Here is a 20,841-nt window from a genome sequence, read left to right as displayed (position 1 = left end):
CAGGGCCCTTCGAGGAGCATCAGCTGCGGTGGTAGGGGGCAGCAGTGTGACGGTAGAGGGGGTGTCGGGAAGCAGCTGGGCGGGGTCCCAGACCATTCTCAGTCCACCCCTGGCGCAAATTATAAATACCGTTTTTTTTGTGCCATATATAGAATCTAGCCCTATATGCTAAGGAGCCTATTTTATACCTCTGATCTTCCTAGCATTTAGCGCATGCCAAGCTTTAATAAAGGACCCCAAAGTTAGCTCGCTAGATCCTTTTGAAAATGAGTCCTATACTGATGGTGTATGGCATATTTTTGTGCCACCCTGATGTGCCCCTTGCTCTTGGCTCTTGTATGACTTATTAGCTGTGCTATGGAATGCCAACAGAGTGTTTTTGGCACAAGGGGTGTGCTCCAGAGAGCATCTCGCTATTGCTGGCAATGTTCTCACCCTTTTTTTTTTCTGATTGTTTTGCAGTTCTCTGCCCGATGATATGCCAGAATGGAGGTGTCTGCATCAAGAAGGATAAATGTCTTTGTCCTCCTAACTTCACGGGAAAGTTCTGCCACATTCCTGTATCCTCGCCACAAGGCAGCACAGCAGCGGTGGCAGCACTGAGAATAAACAACAGTATGGAGCATCAGTCCCTTACTAGGTCTGTGTACACGCTGCCCCTCTCCAATCACCACCCGGAGCACGAAGGTAAGAGGGTCATCCCTAGAGCCAGGCATGTAACACTGGTCATGGGGTTCACTGTTATCATAGCAATGAATTCCCCTCCTTCTCCCTCCACCCCCAAACTCAGTCACTGTAACTGTCTGTTAAAGGGATTATTCAGCATCCTCCTTCCTCCCCCCCCCCCCCCCCCCCCCCCCCCCAAGATATGCTGCCTGCGGCTAGAATCTGTCTCTAGCAGCAGTATTTTCTCTGTTATTGAATGCGGAACTCGCTCATATCCATAAATGTTTCATGAGCATAGTAAGGTGATCTGTCTGGGCATTTGCTTTCCTGTGTAACGTATATTCCGTTGGGTCAGCAAGGTCTGTTTTTTTAATAACCACATTCCACATTCTGTTTCCCCGATAGACTCCTTATCTCACCCTCTGTTGGGTTACGCCCTGTGATTTCTTCTCTTCCTGCTTCAAATACCACCTCTGGGGACCCTGGAATTATAAATCTGCTTTGTTTCAACACAGAAAGGAAAATCTAGTTGGCGTTTTTAAAGTTGCAAGCAGGTGTCTGCTGCAGACATGGCCTTAACATCTTCATGCCTTTCAAATAATAATTTGTTTCCTGCTGTCCTGTCTCTAATGGTTTCTATGCTTAGTAGGCAGGGTTTGGAGAGCACCTTGGCAGCAAAACTTTGTCTGGGTTAAGCGGCTGCTCTGGGAAAAGTTGAATATTTCATGGCAAATTGGGTGTGTGTGGAATCCGTACAGGACCCTGAACTGTGTGAGATGCTGCCAGAAAAAGCTGGAGGCTTAAATTATGGATTTATGCAGCTCTTGTCATTCAGATTGGACCCTGGTGTCCTTTTATGGTTTAATAATTCAGAAACAGATATGCAGCTGCTTCTAAGAGAATAAGGCTGGCTGCTTATGGTTCACATCCAGGGGTGATGAAGGAAGGCGAATATTGTCCAATTACAGCTGATTAACCTAAGACAGAGGAATTTTAAAAATTAGCTGTTCCGATTCCTAATTGTAAACAATTTTGAACAGTTAAACCACCAATGTAATTTTCAACCAGAACATAAATTGTAAGCCACTTTGAACCAAAACCTGTTTTTGGATAACAGTGGGATACAAGAATGCATAAATAAATAAATGAAGGGAAAAGCTTTCAAACTGTAACATCAGGAAAAGTCTGGGAGTGCTTTTCACCTGCAGACCTCGCACCAAAGTAACATAGTAGATTACAGCAGAGCAGATAAAGACCTCTGTGGTCCATCCACTCTGCCCAACAAGATAAACTCATTACATATGGTATGTGATACTTCATAATTTATCCTTGCCGTTTTCAGGGCATAGGCTGTAGAAGTCTGCACAGCGCTGTCCTTGTTCTAAAATTTCTGAAGTTAACGTCGAAGCCCCTGAACAGCTCCACTCCATCCCATCCAAATCTATTCAGCCACGATCAGGGCACAGACATTAGAAGTCTGCCCAGCACTGGTCTTGCTCTCCAACTTCTGAAGGTGAATCTGTCTAACTACAATCAGAGCGCACAGACCATAGAAGTCTGCCCAGTACTGGCTTTGCTTCCCAATTACCAGTTTTGCTTCCTGATCTCCGCTAAGCTTCTTTGGATCCATTCCTTCTTAACAGGATTTCTTTTATGTTTATCCCATGCTTTTTTGAATTCTGTTACCGTTTTCATCTGCACCACCTCCTGCAGGAGGGTATTCCAGATACCTACCACCCTCTCCGTAAAAAAATACTTCCTGACGTTATTCCTGAGTCTGCCCCCTTTCAACCTCAATTCATGTCCTCTCGTTCTAGCGCCTTTCAGTCTCTGGAAAAGGTTTCTTTGTGGATTAATACCTTTCAAATATTTGAACGTCTGTATCATATCACCCCTGTTTCTCCTTTACTCCAGGTCAGTAAGTGTCTCCTCATACGTCCACCAGTTTTGAAAGTGAAAATACACCCCAGTTTTTGCTTGACACTGGATATTAACATGCATAAATTTAAACCTATAACCTATCTGGACTATTTTTTCCTCTGATGTAGCTACACCCTTAGAAACTCCTCCTTTAAATGGGATCCAGAAATCTGTGCGAACATGATTTTAGCTGCATAGAGAGCAGGCAAATTTCGGTCAGCCGGGTTGTTTTTTTATACAGTACTTGATATAATGCCCTTTGTTTCAACATCAGAATGGTTTACATTATAACGCATAACATAAAAATAGAAGAACATAAAAGTTCAAGGTCAAGTTTTCAGGACTTCTTCAATAAATACTATGTGGATAATGATGAAGAAAAAGCAAATTTGCTACATAGATACTTCTGTTTTCACAGAAGAAAATCCTGGAGAAGGACTGCGATGGACTGCAAAAAGTACAAATGAGATTGAAGTGGATAGAGCACCGTTCACGGAAGAGAGTGTGTATGAACAACTTGAAAAGCTAAAGGTGGACAAAGCCATGGGACCGGATGGGATCCACCCTAGGATGTTGAGGGAGCTCAGAGAGGTTCTGGCGGGTCCTCTTAAAGATTTGTTTAATAAATCCTTAGAGACGGGAGAGGTTCTGAGGGATTGGAGAACGGTGGATGTGGTCCCTCTTCACAAAAGTGGTGATAGGGAAGAAGCTGGAAACTACAGGCAGGTAAGCCTCACTTTGGTTATTGGAAAAGTAATGGAAGCGATGCTGAAGGAAAGGATAGTAAATTTCCTGGAAGCCAATAAGTTGCAAGATCCGAGACAACATGGTTTTACCAAAGGGAAATCGTGCCAAACGAACCTCATTGAATTCTCTTTGATTGGGTGACAGGAGAATTGAATCAGGGATGAGCTATGGACATAATCTACTTAGATTTCAGCAAAGCTTTTGACACGGTTCCCCACAGGAGGCTCTTAAATAAACTGGATGGGCTGAAGATAGGACCCGAAGTGGTGAACTGGATTAGGAACTGGTTGACGGACAGACGCCAGAGGGTAGTGGTGAATGGAATTCACTCGAAGGAGCGAAAGGTGAGTAGTGGGGTGCCTCAAGGATCGGTGCTGGGGCCGATTCTGTTCAATATATTTGTGAGTGACATTGCCGAAGAGTTAGAAGGTAAAGTGTGCCTATTTGCGGATGATACTAAGATCTGTAACACAGTGGACACCCCGGAGGAAGTGGAAAACATGAAAAAGGACCTACGGAAGCTAGAAGAATGGTCTAAGGTTTGGCAATTAAAATTCAATGCGAAGAAATGCAAAGTGATGCACTTAGGGAGTAGAAATCCACGGGAGACGTATGTGTTAGGCGGGGAGAGTCTGATAGGTATGGATGGGGAGAGGGATCTTGGGGTGATAGTATCTGAGGATTTGAAGGCGACGAAACAGTGTGACAAGGCGGTGGCCCTAGCTAGAAGGTTGTTAGGCTGTATAGAGAGAGGTGTGACCAGCAGAAGAAAGGGGGTGTTGATGCCCCTGTATAAGTCGTTGGTGAGGCCCCACCTGGAGTATTGTGTTCAGTTCTGGAGGCCGTATCTTGTTAAGGATGTAAAAAGAATTGAAGTGGTGCAAAGAAAAGCTACGAGAATGGTAAGGGATTTGCGTTCCAAGACGTATGAGGAGAGACTTGCGGACCTGAAATGTATACTCTGGAGGAAAGGAGAAACAGGGGTGATATGATACAGGCGTTTAAATATTTGAAAAGTATTAATCCGCAAATTAACCTTTTCCGGAGATGCGAAGGCGGTAGAACGAGAGGACATGAAATGAGGTTGAAGGGGGGCAGACTCAAGAAAAATGTCAGGAAGTATTTTTTCACGGCGAGAGTAGTGGATGCTTGGAATGCCCTCCCGCGGGAGGTGGTGGAAACGAAAACGGTAACGGAATTCAAACATTTGTGGGATAAACATAATGGAATCCTGCTCAGAAGGAATGGATCCTAAGGAGCTTAGACGAGATTGGGTGGCAAAGCCGGTGGCGGGAGACGGAGATGGTGCTGGGCAGACTTATACGGTCTGTGCCAGAGCCGGTGGTGAGAGGCGGGACTGTTGGTTTGGAGGCGGGGATAGTGCTGGGCAGACTTATACGGTCTGTGCCCGGAAAAGGACAGGTACAAATCAAGGTAAGGTATACACAAAAAGTAGCACATGTTGAGTTTATCTTGTTGGGCAGACTGGATGGACCGTGCAGGTCTTTTTCTGCCATCATCTACTATGTTACTATGTTCCTAAGATCTATTTGCACACAGTGGAGGCAGAGCATGCAAATAGCTTTCATGTGGAAATCCTGAATACCCAACTGGACTGCAGCCCTCAAGGACCGAGGTTGGACACCCCTGGTCGAAAGCAAAAAAGGACGTATTTATCTAGACCTGTTTCCATCATGTCCAGGATACAAAAAGGTGCCTAGACTGAGTAGCTGACCACTGGAGGGATGACCCCTCAGTCATCTCCCAGTGGTTAATGATGCCCTCCCAGCCTCCTAAGAAGTGAAATTGACAGTTGATACCAGGGACTATCAGAGCTTCAGGTATTATGGCCATTCTTAATAGAGCAGGAAGCAAGTGTAAGGAGTAACCTAGTGGTCAGTCTAGTGGACTTTGAATAACAGGACCCAGGTGTAACTCCCACTAACTCTTATTTCTGTAGAAGTATGTGAGCCCTCCTGGAACAAAGAAATACCTACTGTGCCTGAATTTATAAGACACTTGCCAGTGTGGTGGTGATTGTCATTAAACCATAAAAGGACACCAGGGTCCAATCTGAATGACAATAATCATCACACTGGCAAGTGTCTTATAAATGTGAAGCGCTGCATACGATTGGTAGCGCTATAGAAATGATTTGTAGTAGTAGTAGTGTTCCTGGAGGGCTCATAATATATAACAGAATTAAGTTTGGATTTGTACCTGGGACCAGTTGTTTAAAGTCCACTGCACTGATCACTAGTGCACCTCTGCTCTGCAGGAACATCTCTGTAGCCAATTTTGTATAAATAATGCCAGTCTGACATTTTTGTACCTGTTTTTTTGGCATTCATATTTTGGAAAATGATTGTTCATTTTGGACATTTTCAGCGCAACAGCGTCCTCGTCATGTATTTTCAAATTGGAAATCCCAACATTTTTTTCTGTTTGAAAATGGTTGCGAGATTAACTGGGAGGGGGGGGAGGGGGCGGACGTTATGAGCAGAACGTCCCAATTCTAACTTGGACATTCTTTTGAAAATGCACCTCCACAGTGTTAGCCATAACTTTAAACCAAATCAGATATAAATTCTTACTGATTTTTCACAAAATGAGTTTTACCTTAGACTAGAGAATTGTTTACATAAGATTTTACACCTGAGAATGAGGTGGATAGAGCGCCGTTCACAGAAGAGAGTGTGTATCAACAACTTGGAAAGCTGAAGGTGGACAAAGCCATGGGGCCGGACGGGATCCACCTCAGAATACTGAGGGAGCTCAGAGAGGTTCTGGCGGGTCCTCTTAAAGACTTGTTTAATAAATCCTTGGCGACGGGAGAGGTTCCGAGGGATTGGAGAACGGCGGAGGTGGTCCCTCTTCACAAAAGTGGGGATAGGGAAGAAGCTGGAAACTACAGGCCGGTAAGCCTCACTTCGGTTATTGGAAAAGTAATGGAAGCCATGCTGAAGGAAAGGATAGTGAATTTCCTGGAAGCCAATAAGTTGCAAGATCTGAGACAACATGGTTTCACCAAAGGGAAATCGTGCCAAACGAATCTCATTGAATTATTTGACTGGGTGACAGGAGAATTAAATCAAGGACGTGCTATGGACGTCATCTACTTAGATTTCAGCAAGGCTTTTGACACTGTTCCCCACAGGAGGCTCTTAAATAAACTAGACGGCCTGAAGATAGGACCCGAAGTGGTGAACTGGATTAGGAACTGGTTGACGGACAGACGCCAGAGGGTGGTGGTGAATGGAGTTCGCTCGGAGGAGGGAAAGGTGAGTAGTGGAGTGCCTCAGGGATCGGTGCTGGGGCCGATTCTGTTCAATATATTTGTGAGTGACATTGCCGAGGGGTTACAAGGTAAGGTTTGCCTTTTTGCGGATGACACCAAGATTTCCAACAGAGTGGACACCCCGGAGGGTGTGGAAAACATGAAAAAAGATCTGAAGAAGCTAGAAGAATGGTCTAACGTTTGGCAATTAAAATTCAATGTGAAGAAATGCAAAGAGATGCACTTGGGGAGTAGAAATCCAAGGGAGACGTATGTGTTAGTCGGGGAGAGTCTGATAGGCACGGACGGGGAGAGGGATCTTGGGGTGATAGTATCTGAGGACCTGAAGGCGACGAAACAGTGTGACAAGGCGGTGGCAGTAGCTAGAAGATTGCTAGGCTGTATAGAGAGAGGAGTGACCAGCAGAAGAAAGGAGGTTTTAATGCCCCTGTATAAGACGTTGGTGAGGCCCCACCTGGAGTATTGTGTTCAGTTTTGGAGGCCATATCTTGCGAAGGATGTTAAAAAAATGGAAGCGGTGCAAAGAAAAGCTACGAGGATGGTATGGGATTTACGTTCCAAGACGTATGAAGAGAGGCTTGCTGACCTGAACATGTACACCCTGGAGGAAAGGAGGAACAGGGGTGATATGATACAGACGTTCAAATATTTGAAAGGTATTAATCCGCAAACGAACCTTTTCCGGAGATGGGAAGGCGGTAGAACGAGAGGACATGAAATGAGATTGAAGGGGGGCAGACTCAGGAAAGATGTCAGGAAGTATTTTTTCACGGAGAGGGTGGTGGACGCTTGGAATGCCCTCCCGCGGGAGGTGGTGGAGATGAAAACGGTAACGGAGTTCAAACATGCGTGGGATATGCATAGAGGAATCCTGTGCAGAAGGAATGGATCCTCAGAAGCTTAGCTGAAATTGGGTGGCGGAGCAGTTGGGGGGAAGAGGGGGTGGTGGTTGGGAGGTGAGGATAGGGGAGGGCAGACTTATACGGTCTGTACCAGAGCCAGTGATGGGAGGCGGGACTGGTGGTTGGGAGGCGAGAAATACTGCTGGGCAGACTTATATGGTCTGTGCCCTGAAAAGGACAGGTACAAATTCAAGGTAAGGTATACACATATGAGTTTGTCATGGGCAGACTGGATGGACCATGCAGGTCTTTATCTGCCGTCATCTACTATGTTACTATGTTTAAGAGCTTCCTAATCCTTAAATAGCATGGTTCTGATGTAATTTTAGATGGCAACACATTGCAGCTTGAAATTTAAGGGAGGAGGTAAATATCCTTTTAAACCTGTCCCCTTGCATTGAGGGAAAATTCAGCTTCAGAGAGTTGAAAACAAATGTAAATAGACCTCATGTGCAACTTTCTTTTAAATTAGTCACCTTATGTTCCATCTTTGCTTATACCCTTCGCTATCAATTAAAATGTTCTATTACGTATTGTGTTGACATTGTAAGTAGTATACTATCAGCCTTATTTTCGAAAGTGTTGGGTGCCCATTTTTCAACCCAGATCGGGAGATGGGCACCCATCTCGCAAAGGCGCCCAAATCAGTATAATCGAAAGCTGATTTTGGGCGTCTTCAATTGCAATCTGTCGTGGAACCGGGCAAAGTTGATGGGCCCATGTCGGAGGCGTGGTGAAGGCGGGACTGGGGCGTGTTTATTGGCCGAGGAGAGACGGGCGCCTTCGGCAGATAATCGAAAAACGAAAGGCGTTTTTAGCGTGAATTTGGGTCATTTTTTGGACCATTTTTTCATAAACAAGTCCCAAAAAAGTGCCTTAAATGACCGGATGACCACCCCTGACTCCCCCAGTGGTCACTAACCCCCTCCCACCAAAAAAAAAGAACTTTAAAAACTTTTTTTCCCAGCCTGTATGCCAGCCTCAAATGTCATACCCAGCTCCATCACAGCAGTATGCAGGTCCCTGGAGCAGTTGTTAGTGGGTGCAGTAGACTTCAGCAGGTAGACCCAGGCCCATCCCCCCCACCTGTTACACTTGTGGTGGTAAATGGGAGCCCTCCAAACCGCCCCCAAAATCCACTGTACCCACATGTAGGTGCCCCCCTTCACCCATAAGGGCTATAGTAATGGTGTAGAGTTGTGGGCAGTGGGTTTTTCCGGGGGATTTGAGGGGCTCAGCACCCAAGGGATGGGAGCTATGGACTTGGGAGGTATTTAATTTTTTTTTTTAATTGTTACAAGTGCCCCCTCGGGTGCCCGGTTGGTGTCCTGGCATGTGAGGGGGGCCAGTGCACTACGAATCCTGGCCCCTCCCATGACCCAGTACCTTGGATGTGTTCATTTGGTGTCCTGGCATGTGAGGGGGACCAGTGCACTAAGAATCCTGGCCCCTCCCACGACCCAGTGCCTTGGATGTGTTCATTTTTGAGCTCGGCGCCTTCGGTTTCCATTATCGCTGAAAAAGAAAACCACCCAGCTCAAATCCGCACAAATCCGATGCATTTGCCGGGCACAAACCGTATTATTGTAAAAAAAGATGGGCGGCCATTTTTTTTGAAAATGCGGTCTGTCCCGCCCCTTCACGTACCCATTCTCGGACATAAACGCCCATGGAGATGGGCATTCGATTATGCCCCTCCACGCCATACTTTGTATTTTGTCTGCTGTAATTGCATGTTGCTTATGTTTGATCTATTCTTACTGTACATCGCCTTGAGTGAATTCCTTCAAAAAGGTGGTAAATAAATCCTAATAAATAAGAGTAGCCATACTGGGTCAGACCAATGCTCCATGTAGCCCAGTATCCTGCTTCCAACAGTGGCCAATCCAGGTCACAAGTACCTGGCAGAAACCCAAACAGTAGTGACGTTCCATGCTACCACTCCCAGGGCAAGCAGTGGCTTCCCCAATGTCCATCTCAATCGTAGATTATGGACTTTTCCTTCAGGAACTTGTCCAAATCTTTTTAAAAACCAAATATGCTAACCACTGTTACCACATCCTCTGGTAATGAGTTCCAGAGCTTAACTATTTGTTGAGTGAAAAATATTTCTTCCTATTTGTTTTAAAAGTATTTTCTTGTAACTTCGTAGAGTGTTCCCTAATCTTTGTACTTTTTGAAAGAGTAAAAAAACTGATTTACTTTACCCGTTCTACACCACTCAGAATTTTGTAGACTTCAATCATATTTCCCCTCAGCCGTCTCTTTTCCAAGCTGAAGAGCCCTAACCTCCTTTAGGCTTTCCTCATATGAGAGGAGTTCCATCCCCTTTATCATTTTGGTCACTCTTTTTTGAACGTTTTCTAATTCTGCCAATTCTTTTTTTTTTTTTTTTTTGGAGGCACAGCAACCAGAATTGAACGCAATATTCAAGGTGAGGTTGCATCATGTAGTGATACAGATGCATTATAACACACTTGGGGGCCCTTTCACTAAGCTGTGTAAGCGTCTATGCGTGCTTATGGGTGCCAAAATGGAGTTACCGCGTAATTTCATTTTTGGCGCGCATCTGAAAATTATTTATTATTTTCAGGCGCATGTAACGGATGCATCATTATCGCCTGGATTCTTTACCGCTAGGTCAATGGCTGGCGGTAAGGTCTCAGACCCAAAATGGACGTGCGGCAATTTTGATTTTGCCGCACGTCCATTTTGGGCAAAAAAAAGAGCCTTTTTTACAGGTGCGCTAAGAAATGGATCCGCGTGTGCCCAAAACCCGCGCCTACACTACCGCAAGCCATTTTTCAGCACGCTTTTGTAAAAGGACCCCTCGGTCTTATTTGCTATCCCCTTCCTAATACTTCCTAGCATCTTGTTTGGTTTTTTGGCCGCTGCCACACACTTGGCAGAAGATTTCAGCGTATTGTCAACAATGATACCTAGAACTTTTTCTTGAGTGCTGACTACTAAGCTGGACTCTAGCATCCAATAACTATGATTTGGATTATTCTTCCCAGTGTGATTCCCTTTGTATTTGAAGGACTTTATGTTTATTCTCCTTGAACTAGCTGCTGCTTTTGATACAGTTAACTACTACTATCTGCTCCTTAGCACTCTATCATCATGGACTCAAAGTATCACTTGACATACCACAGGGCTCCGTCCTAGGCCCTCTCCTTTTCTACCATAGTAATCTGATATCCTCCCAGATCTACCTTTTTGTACCGGAACCCTCACCAAGAGTCCAGCTGAAATTCTTTTGTCCGATTGTTACTTTCTTGATGTTCCATCATTTCAACATGGCCTGAATGGAGCTTCTTGGACCTGCCACTCTTGTCTCTATCATGAATAACATAACCATCCTCAGCCTGTAACTTCAGGGCTTTTTCGCTACTCATTTTCCTTCTCTATGCACATCTGCAATACGACTGGAAAAAGTGCCTCTCCTATGTGTACAATCTCTCCAAAGTTCATCACTTCCAGTGTGAACATAAAACAAGTACCCTTGTTTACATCCTCATCACCTCTCACCTAGACTACTGCAATCTGTCTTTTATGGGTCTGCTGCTGAAAGATCTTTCTATTGTAGTCTTTTCAGAACTTGGTGACACAATTTACTTTCCTCTGATGCCAACAGAATCAGGTAACCCCTCTTACTTAATCACTATATTGACTATCCATCTGATACCACACAAAATTCAAACTGCTTGTTTGTCTGCAAATGCACTCACTCTGTTGCACCTTGTTACCTGTTCTCTCTCATTTTACCTTACACCCCTCTTTCCAAAATTTGACCTTCTCTAGTTCTAAATCTCAGATCTGTGCCTTGGTTTGCCTGGAATAGCTTCCCTGAATGCATATGCTGTACTCTTTCTCCTGCAAGAATCAAATCCAACCTGACGACAGACCTGCCGAGTCTCCTGCTTTTGCAGGTCATTTCCTGCCGAGAAATTGGGATCTCCCGCTGAGTAGCTTCCCGTCCAGTGACAGCAGGAAGCACCTTCATAATGCATCATCTCCTGTTACCGCTGATCCCACGGCAGCAGGAGATGACATTTTAAGAAGGTGTTTCCTGCTGCCGCTGGATGGGGAGACAACTCCTGTAGCCGCTGGTCACGAATCAGCTGTTCTGGGGACAGAAAAATGGGTGGAGTTCTGAGTGGAGCGATGGGGTGGGCTGGTGGGCGGATCCTAAATCTCCCGCTAAGTGGGTCAGCCCCCTCGGCAACTCTGCAACAAACCTCTTTGAGGCCACTTGTATACATAGAGGGACTGTTAATAGACCTCACTCCTTAAAATGACCACATTACTTATAAATTAAAAGACCCTGGGGCCGATATTCAGCCGGCGGGAGGCAGCCCGCATAAGTGCTGCAGTTGGCGTTGATCCTGGATATTCAGTGCCAGGCTGTTTCCAATGAGTGGCATTGAATATCCGTTTTCATTTTTGGCTTCTGGTTAAACCGATATTCAGTGCTAATCGGTTAAATTCCTAGTGGCTAAAGATAGGACTGCCATTTATACAGAACCCAGCGCTGAATATCGGTGCTAACTGGCTATATTGCACTAACTGGAATATCCAGCAGAGATAACCGGTTATCTTCTGCCAAATATATGTGGCTATTTGGTCAAATGCTATTTAAGTGGACAGCGGCCATTCCTGACCAGTTAAAGCTGAATATCGGAGGACCTGGGTTTTGTCTGTGTTCCTTCTCTGTGTGTCTTATTAGGTTTTAAGAAACAAGGATGTTTTATTATGTGTTGGTAAAGCATTGTGCATGTCTAGTAGCGCTAAATTCATGATATTAACTGGATTCTAATTTGCTGAAAGAAAGCTGCTGTCCTTTCATAGAACTGCTTCTGCCAAGGTTGTTATTCCATGATCTCTTTATTCCATTCAGCTGCACTCGCTCAGCTCCTGTTAACATTCTGCAGGTGGGGCATCCGTCGTTAACATCCATGTGCAGCACCCTCCAGAAGCATCGGTGAAGATCCACCAGGTGGAGCGTGTGAGCGGGCTTAATGAACAGCGGTCTGAGTCATCGCGGGCTAGGCAGTCAGCGTTCAGGAGCAGCCATCAACCAGAGAGGCCAGTGCTGTACAACGTGCAAGCTCAGAGTAGCGCCAGGGTCAATGGCTACACAGAATCATCTGGGTTTGGCTACTGCTTCCGACAGATGAACAATGGACAGGTAATTTTATTTGTTTATTTGGATTTGGCTCCTGTCTTTTCAGTGTGGATAGACAGATGAGATCAAGACTGTGGAACTTTGTGTAACCGTGGTTGGGTGTTTTTAGGGCTTGTGAAAACTACTGGTAGAACACTGGAACACCCCCCCCCCCCCACACACACACACACACACACACTTTCTGTATTGCTCTCACCCCTCCCTGGCTTTTCTTATATACTCCACAAAATTTGTGTACCTTTTCTTTTCTAGCAACCATGGGCATAGCCAGCCCTCCATTTCTGGGGAGCCCAGGGGTTTAAGGGGGCAACACATTCCCACCCCACCCCCAACCTCATATATTAAAAATATTACCTTTGCTAGCAAGGATGCCGAAGCCCTGCCAGCTAAAGAAGTTTGCTGCCTGAGCTGCTCTTCTCCTCCTCGTGATGCTGCAGTAAAGAGAAAGTCAGCGGCATGCCACTGCCACCAGGACTCCTCATGCATGCTCAGTTCGCATAAGAACTAAAGCACGTGTGAGGAGTCCTGGCATCGGCAGCTGGAGGCACCTCGTTGACTTTCTCTTTACTTCCACAACACGAGGAGGCAGGGAGCCACTCAGGCAGTGAATCTCTTTGGCTGGTGGGGTTCGGTATCCCCACCAGCCATTAAACAGGTGCTGCACATTTGGAGGGGGCCTGAGCCCAAAGTGGGGGAGGGGGGCCCAATTGATGGGACATCTGAGTACTCCGTGGGAGCAGTAGAATTGACCTATGGGTCAGACTGTATGTGTTCTTATGCGTCTGGAGTCTCACTGTCCTTTTAATAAATGGCGTTCCTTTTCTTATATTTGTATATTGTTTTAGATTGTAAACCGCCTACACCTGCAAGTCAGAATCAACGGTATAGCAAGATTTTTAAATAGACATAAACATATTTGATGCCCAAATAAGGTTCTCTGTAGAGGTATATATGGAACAAAGAAACTGATGAACTCCGATATTTTGCACCCTCAAATAACCTCTGAGTAACTGGAAAATAAACACTGAAATTGCAATTTATAAACACTTTAGAAGCGCTAGGTCAATGCTTATCAAACTTTTTCAGGTCAGCAATCTCTGCTGAGGTGCATCAGAAGCCCTGCATTAGATATAATTGACTGTAACTTGACAGTACTGTGGAAGACCTTGTTTTGATATGTGGTTGACCTGCTGTTTGATAGTATTGTAACTGTAGCTAGTGACCACAGTTGAAGATGGTTCACAAGTATTTGCCGGTACTGTCACCATCAATGAAAAAAATTGGCTAGACCTAACGTGCGTGGTCATAATTTGATAGTATCAGGACTGCAGATGACCACGATTGAGCATGGCTGGCCATGCTTTGTGGAAAGGAGGAGGTTAAATATTCCACTTTACCAAAAAATCAGCTTGAGGCTGTCATGAGCTGAGGGGGTAAGCCCTTGGGCCGCAGATGAATTTATATAGCCTAACTAACCTGGAGGCTAGGTAGGCCCCCAACTGGCTGCAGACAAGTCACACCCAGGCTAGGAACGGCTTTCCAAGTCTTGAGGTTCACCAGGCGAGTAGGGCGTCTGACAACGGTTGAGCTGGTCCGGATACGAACAATGGTATTGAAGAGGCTCAAGAACATCCAGACAATCCCGGAGTACAGGGCAGACTGCAATGAAGGCATGGTCAGGCAAGTGGAAGTTAGGGCAGCAGCAGTCCAGAGGAATCAAGGAGACAAGCCGGGGTCAGAGCCAAGAAGACAGTCCGAGGAAGGGAGCAGGAACAAGGACAGGCTGGCTGGAGCTGGATTGGAGCAAGAGCAAACTAGCTGAAGAGACAGACGGGAATAGGAGTAGGTAGGCTGGCAAGGCAGATGGGAACAGGAGCAGGCACTGAGGACAAGGACCAAGGCAAGAGCTGAAGACTAGGAGCAAGGCTGGAACTGAAAACACCAACTCATACCAGGTGGACAACAGAAGACCTGTTACAAAGGCAGAGCAAGAGAGTCCTGAGATCCTTTATAAAGACTTTGGCTCATTATGTCATCATCGGGCATCCCATAGCAAGTTCCTTTAAATGAAGACCCCTAGCGCATGCGTGTGCCTAGAGGAGCCAGCGTCGGGTGGAGGCAGCAGCACCGGCGGTCCGACTTGCACGGGAGGCAGCCTGGAGTCCCAGGAGCAGCTGCGGAGCCTGACCCAAATGCTCGCCAACAGCAGGAGGTGAGTCAGGGCGCAGGCCATGGCCGCGGCCATGACAGAGGTGTATTACAATAAATCAAAGTATTATAATCCCAGTACAATAATAATAGATACATATCAGTGAAATGCATTCATGCCACAGATCACTCAAGCTGTTCTTTAGCAGGATAGTTGTCAAACAATTTTATTAAGCTGTGGCAAAAAGTAGCCTTCGCATACCCTTACGCAGAATTTTTTTTTCTGTGTGCCAAGGCCATTTTAATCGCAGCCGTAAAAATGGCCTTTTTAAAAAATTAATGGCCTTGTGCTAATGCTGCTATTACCATGCTGCCATTAAAAACATTTACCGCGTAAACATTTACTGCCACCTATTTTGTAGGCATGAAGGACTTACTCAGCATTCCTGTGCTAACTGGTTAGCGTGTGGTAAGGTAGCTGCAGTAACTGATTAGCTCAGGGATGCCCACTCTTGCCCCCTAAAAAGAAATTAAAAACAAAAAAACATTTTAGCGTGCAGTTAGCACGGGCTAATTTTGGCAGTTATCACAGGACATCTGAGCGCATCCTACGGTTCACCATTTTAAGCTGTGTTAGGTGGGTGTTATCACTTAATGCAGCTTAGTAAAATGGTACCTACATTTGTTGGCTGAGATCTGCCCTTCTCTAACATTACAAAGGGACAGAGTCGAGTAAAGGTCGGACTGGCTAGCAAAGCTTCACGCTAATAATTTTGTACCTGCTGTTTCTGTTTAAAAATTCTGTTGAGGGCTTACAAGTTCAAACTACATAAGAACTTAAGAATAGCCATACTGGGTCAGACCATTGGTCCATCTAGCCCAGTACCCTGCTGCCAACAGTGGCCAATCTAGGTCACATTACTTGGCAGAATCCCAAATAGCCGCAAGATTCCATGCTACCAATCCCAGGACAAGCAGTGGCTTTCCCCATTTCCATCTCAATAGCAGACTATGGACTTTCCTCCAGGAACTTGTCCAAACCTTTTTTTGTAAACCCAGATACGCTAACTGCTGTTACTCGTGGGCCTGCAAGCAACATGCATATTTTCAAAATTGCCCACTTAAATTACAGTAATGTTGCTCAATGGATTCAAATTGAAAAAGGTTAGCAAATCGCAATAAATAAAAAGGTTGTTGGTTTCCAGTTCTGGAACTGTTTGCCAGAGGATGTGGTAACGCGGTTAGCGTATCTGGGTTTAAAAAAGGTTTGGGCAAGTTCCTGGAGGAAAAGTCCATAGTTTGCTATTGAAAGACATGGGGAAGCAACTGGTTGCCCTGGGATTTGTAGCATGGAATGTTGCCACTATTTGGGTTTCTGCCAGGTACTTGTGACCTGGCTTGTCCACTTAGAAACAGGATACTGAGCTAGATGGACCATTGGCCTGACCCAGTATGGCTACTCTTTTGATCGTTAACATTCCTTCAATTCTAACAGTAAGGAACATTTGCTTTAAAGTCCAGTTCCAGAAGGAAATCCAGCTCTTTTGATAGAGCACATGAATCTGTGTCATGGAATGGTGTCCAGCAGCAAAGTCATAAATAATGCTCTTCTGAAGTAATTGGATTACTCACCAGCTCCTGGAGGGGAAATAAATAAAACCCCCAAAACAAATTAAACATCTCTGGAAGGTCCCGTTGCACACACAAGGCTTGTTTCTTAACAGGCCAGCTCTGCATCTGTAGTTCACTCCTGGTTTGGCATAAACACAGAAGAGAAATTGTGGCAATCCATTCCCTCTCATGGCAGTGCCCCAAGAACGTTTAAAAGAGAACTTCCTTCTGTGTGTTGGAAGAATGTTGCTACAGCAAAACATGTGTACTGAGAACTGCTGTGAACCATTTTGTCCCTAATATAAAGTTTAACAATACCATTATTTCCAAATATTTCAAATATATTTTAAATCTAACTTTAAGTGAAGAAAACAAAAAGAAACAGCTGCTGTGAGATGTCCCCTGTAGAAGGCTTTTTTTTCTCTCTGATGGTATAAGCAGGGCTTTTTTTGAGGGGGGTACTGATTGCCGGCACCTTTTCCATTGTCTGCTAAAATTGACCCATGGTCCCCAAGTTTTAATGAAAGAGTCAGGCTCTACACACCAGTTCTGTCTTGTCATAGATTATGGGCCCTGTTTACTAAGCCGCTCTGTACGCGTGCTAACGTTTTTAGCACGCGCTAAAAACGCTAGCACATCTTAGTAAACAGGGCCCATATGTGACTGGTTGCAGGGGGCCTGGCTGTTGTGAGGTGGGTCCCTCAGTGATCACCTCACCCCTGAAGGGTGGCCTGGCATTTGAGTATCAGCACCTTTTTCACTAGAAAAAATGCACTGGGTATAAGAGTTAATAAATATGGCTGTGTAGGAAGAGTTCATCCCAGGGAGTCTCCTGGTGTCCCAATTCCAAGCTGGGCTGCACTACTGTTTGTAAAACAGAGGTAATGTGACATGTCAGTAAAAGGTGTGGTTCTTGGTTCAATGACAATCTTTAGGAGCAAGTAGAACGAAGAGAAACAGCAACACAAGAAGAATATGCACACAAAGACAATGAAGTAGCCGACAGATGGAACTCAACTTGAAGACCAATATTGAATGAAGCAAACTTTATTTTATTGAGAGACCCAATATGACCCGTGTTTTGACGTGTTGACTGCGTTAGCCCCCGGGTTCTATATAGTTCGCCTAGAGATGTGTGCTGATTTTATAACAATGCGCCTAACTTAACAAGCTAATGAGCGCTTTTAACAGCACTTAAGCAATAATGAGCACTAATTGGCACTGATTAGAATGTAGGCTCACAACTCGCTAAACATATTCTATAACGATATGCTCCAAACTTCTAATGTGCACAGGCAAACGGGGCATGGTTATGGATGGGGAAAAGGGCGATTTGTGGGAGTTCCGAAATTTACACACCTAGTTATAGAATATGGCCCAGTTCGCCTAAATCTATGCGCTGGTTCCGTGGAGTATGCCTTTTTGAATAGGTTAGTTTTTAATGATTTCCGGAAGGTTAGGTAGTCATACGTCGTTTTCAGGGCTTTTGGCAGTGTGTTCCAGAGTTGTGTGCTTATGTAGGAGAAGCTGCATGCGTATGTAGATTTGTATTTGAGGCCTTTGCAGCTTGGGTAGTGCAGATTTAGATAGGTTCGAGATGATTTGGATGTATTTCTAGTTGGTAGATCAATCAGGTCTGTCATGTATCCTGGGGCTTCACCGTATATTGTTTTGTGGACCATGGTGCAGATTTTGAAGGTGATGCGTTCTTTGGGAGCCAGTGAAGTTTTTCGTGGCGGGGTTTTGCACTTTCATATTGTGTTTTTCCAAATATGAACCTAGCTGCCGTGTTCTGGGCGGTCTGAAGCTTCTTAAGGGTCTGTTCCTTGCATCCCGCGTACATTCCATTGCAATAATCTAGGTGGCTTAGTACCATTGATTGTACCAGGTAGCGGAATGTAGCCCATGAGAAGTTTTGTTTCAGGCGCTTGATTTCCACATTGAGTGGAACATTTTCTTTGTTGTGGATGCCGCTTGACTTTCAGGTATTAAATAGCGGTCAATTGTAACACCATGGATTTTCAGGCTGTCTTAGATAGGGAGGGTGTAATCTGGGGTGTTGATAGTTGCGGGTTATCCATGTTTTGTTGTGATGAGAGGATGAGACAATGTGTTTTTTTTCTTTATTGAGTTTTAGCTGAAATGAATTAGCCCATGAGTCCATAAGTGGAGGCATTCCTTGCAATCTTGTGCATTGGTTGAGTTTGGATCTTCTAGGTGAAGGTTAATGTCTCCTAGTGCTAATGTGTTTGAGTTGGTTACACATATGTGAGATGAAGTCCGTGAAATTAGTTTGATCTTCGTATATGAGTTGATATACACCAACCCCATTTGATTTTTGAGCTAAGTGACTTTAAATCATCATTATCTTGTTGGAGTATTTTGATACATCAAGGAATTAAAACAACAGCATTTATGCAAAAAATAGACATCTTATTGGTAGTTTTGGACATATGTAAAGAGGCAGGGGGTTGGTGCAATGATATATTATTATACAGTGCATGGATAGGTGATGGCACCCTTTGTGGTTTGCACTTTATATACACTGAGCACCAAAACATTTAAAAAAAAACATTTTAAAATTAAAATAATCTCAGAAATCTAGATAATTATAAATATAAGCATTTGTTTACCGGTGATGAGATTTGGTATTTGGTGATTACACCGGTATAATAAGCTAGAGCCCAGAGTTTATTTTATAGAGTTAACATTTAATGCCAAGAAGTGCAGAGTGGTAATATTTAATGCCAAGAAGTGCAGAGTGGTGCACTTTTTTTTTTTTAAGTTACATTTGTACCCTGCGTTTTCCCACTCATGGCAGGCTCAATGCAGCTTACAGGTACTTATTTGTACCTGGGGCAATGGAGGGTTAAGTGACTTGCCCAGAGTCACAAGGAGCTGTGCCTGAAGTGGGAATCGAACTCAGTTCCTCAGTTCCCCAGGACCAGTCCCCACCGCCCTAACCACTAGGCCAATCCTCCACTTGGGGTATAGAAACCCAAACAAGAGATACCGGATAGGAGGGGAGAGAGTAGTAAGGAGAGAGACCTTGTAGTGATGGTATCTGAGGATTTGAACGTGAAGAAACAATGCGGCAAGGCGGCGGCTGTGGCCGGAAGGATGCTAGGCTGCATACAGAGTGGTATAACCAGCAGAAGAAGGGAGATGTTGATGCCCCTCTACAAGTTAATGGTGAGGCCCCACTAGGAGTATTGTGTTCAGTTTTGGAGGCCGTATCTTGCTAAAGATGTAAAAAGATTGGAAGTGGTGCAAAGAAAAGCTACAGAAATGGTATGGGATTTGCAACGCAAACCGTACGAGGAGAGACTTGTCGATCTGAACATGTATACCTTGGAGGAAAGGAGAAATAGGGGTGACATGATACAGACGTTCAAATATTTGAAAGGCATTAATCCACAAACAAACCTTTTCTGGAGACGGGAAGGTGGTAGAACTAGAGGTCATGAATTGAGGTTGAAGGGAGGCAGACTCTGAATTCCATTACTGTTTTCACTGCGAGAGGGCATTCCACGTATCCACCACCCAATCTGTAAAAAAATACTTCCTGACATTTTTCTTGATTCTGCCCCCCTTCAATCTCATTTCATGTCCTCTCGTTCTACCGCCTTCCCATCTCCGGAAAAGGTTCGTTTGCGGATTCATACCTTTCAAATATTTGACCGTCTGTATCATATCACCCCTGTTTCTCCTTTCCTCCAGGGTATACATGTTCAGGTCAACAAGTCTCTCCTCATACGTCTTGTAACGCAAATCCCATACCATTCTCGTAGCTTTTCTTTGCACCGCTTCCATTTTTTTAACATCCTTCACAAGATACGGCCAATTGTGACTGAATAGATATGGATGGGCTGGAGTTTAAATTTTAAGGGGCTTCGATGTTAACTTCAGAAATTTTAGTACAAGAACAGTGCTTGTACTACAGTCAGTGCCCTGAAAATGGCAAGGACAAATCAAACTCTGGTATACATATAAAGTATCGCATACCATGTATAATGAGTTTATCTTGTTGGGCAGACTGGATGGACCGTATGGGTCTTTATCTGCCATCATTTATTATGTTACTATGTTTACAAAATCAAATATTTTAAAAAGGTAAGAATAGACACAAACCAGAAAAACACAAATACCAAAAGGTAGTCTCAGGGGTACAAGGCTTACTGTATGGATTCCCCAATGGAGATATAATAACAAAAAAAAAAAGTTGTAATACAATATATTTATTTTATTTATTCATTTATTGCATTTGTATCCCACATTTTCCCACCTATTTGCAGGCTCAATGTGGCTTACATGGTTATATAACATTGTCATTCCAGGATCTTAGATACAGTAGTATTGTG

General features: G+C 44.5%; 1 pseudogene; it reads left to right on the top strand.

Moving 5' to 3' along the window:
* The window catches only part of LOC115481002, a 469,054-nt pseudogene that overhangs the window by 240,047 nt on the left and 208,166 nt on the right, over positions 1-20,841 (top strand).

Source organism: Microcaecilia unicolor, chromosome 11 (assembly GCF_901765095.1).
Source record: "Microcaecilia unicolor chromosome 11, aMicUni1.1, whole genome shotgun sequence".
In the NCBI taxonomy this organism is placed as follows: domain Eukaryota; kingdom Metazoa; phylum Chordata; class Amphibia; order Gymnophiona; family Siphonopidae; genus Microcaecilia; species Microcaecilia unicolor.
The sequence above is the reverse complement of the archived record's forward strand: the minus strand, read 5'-3'. Positions and strand labels throughout refer to the sequence as shown.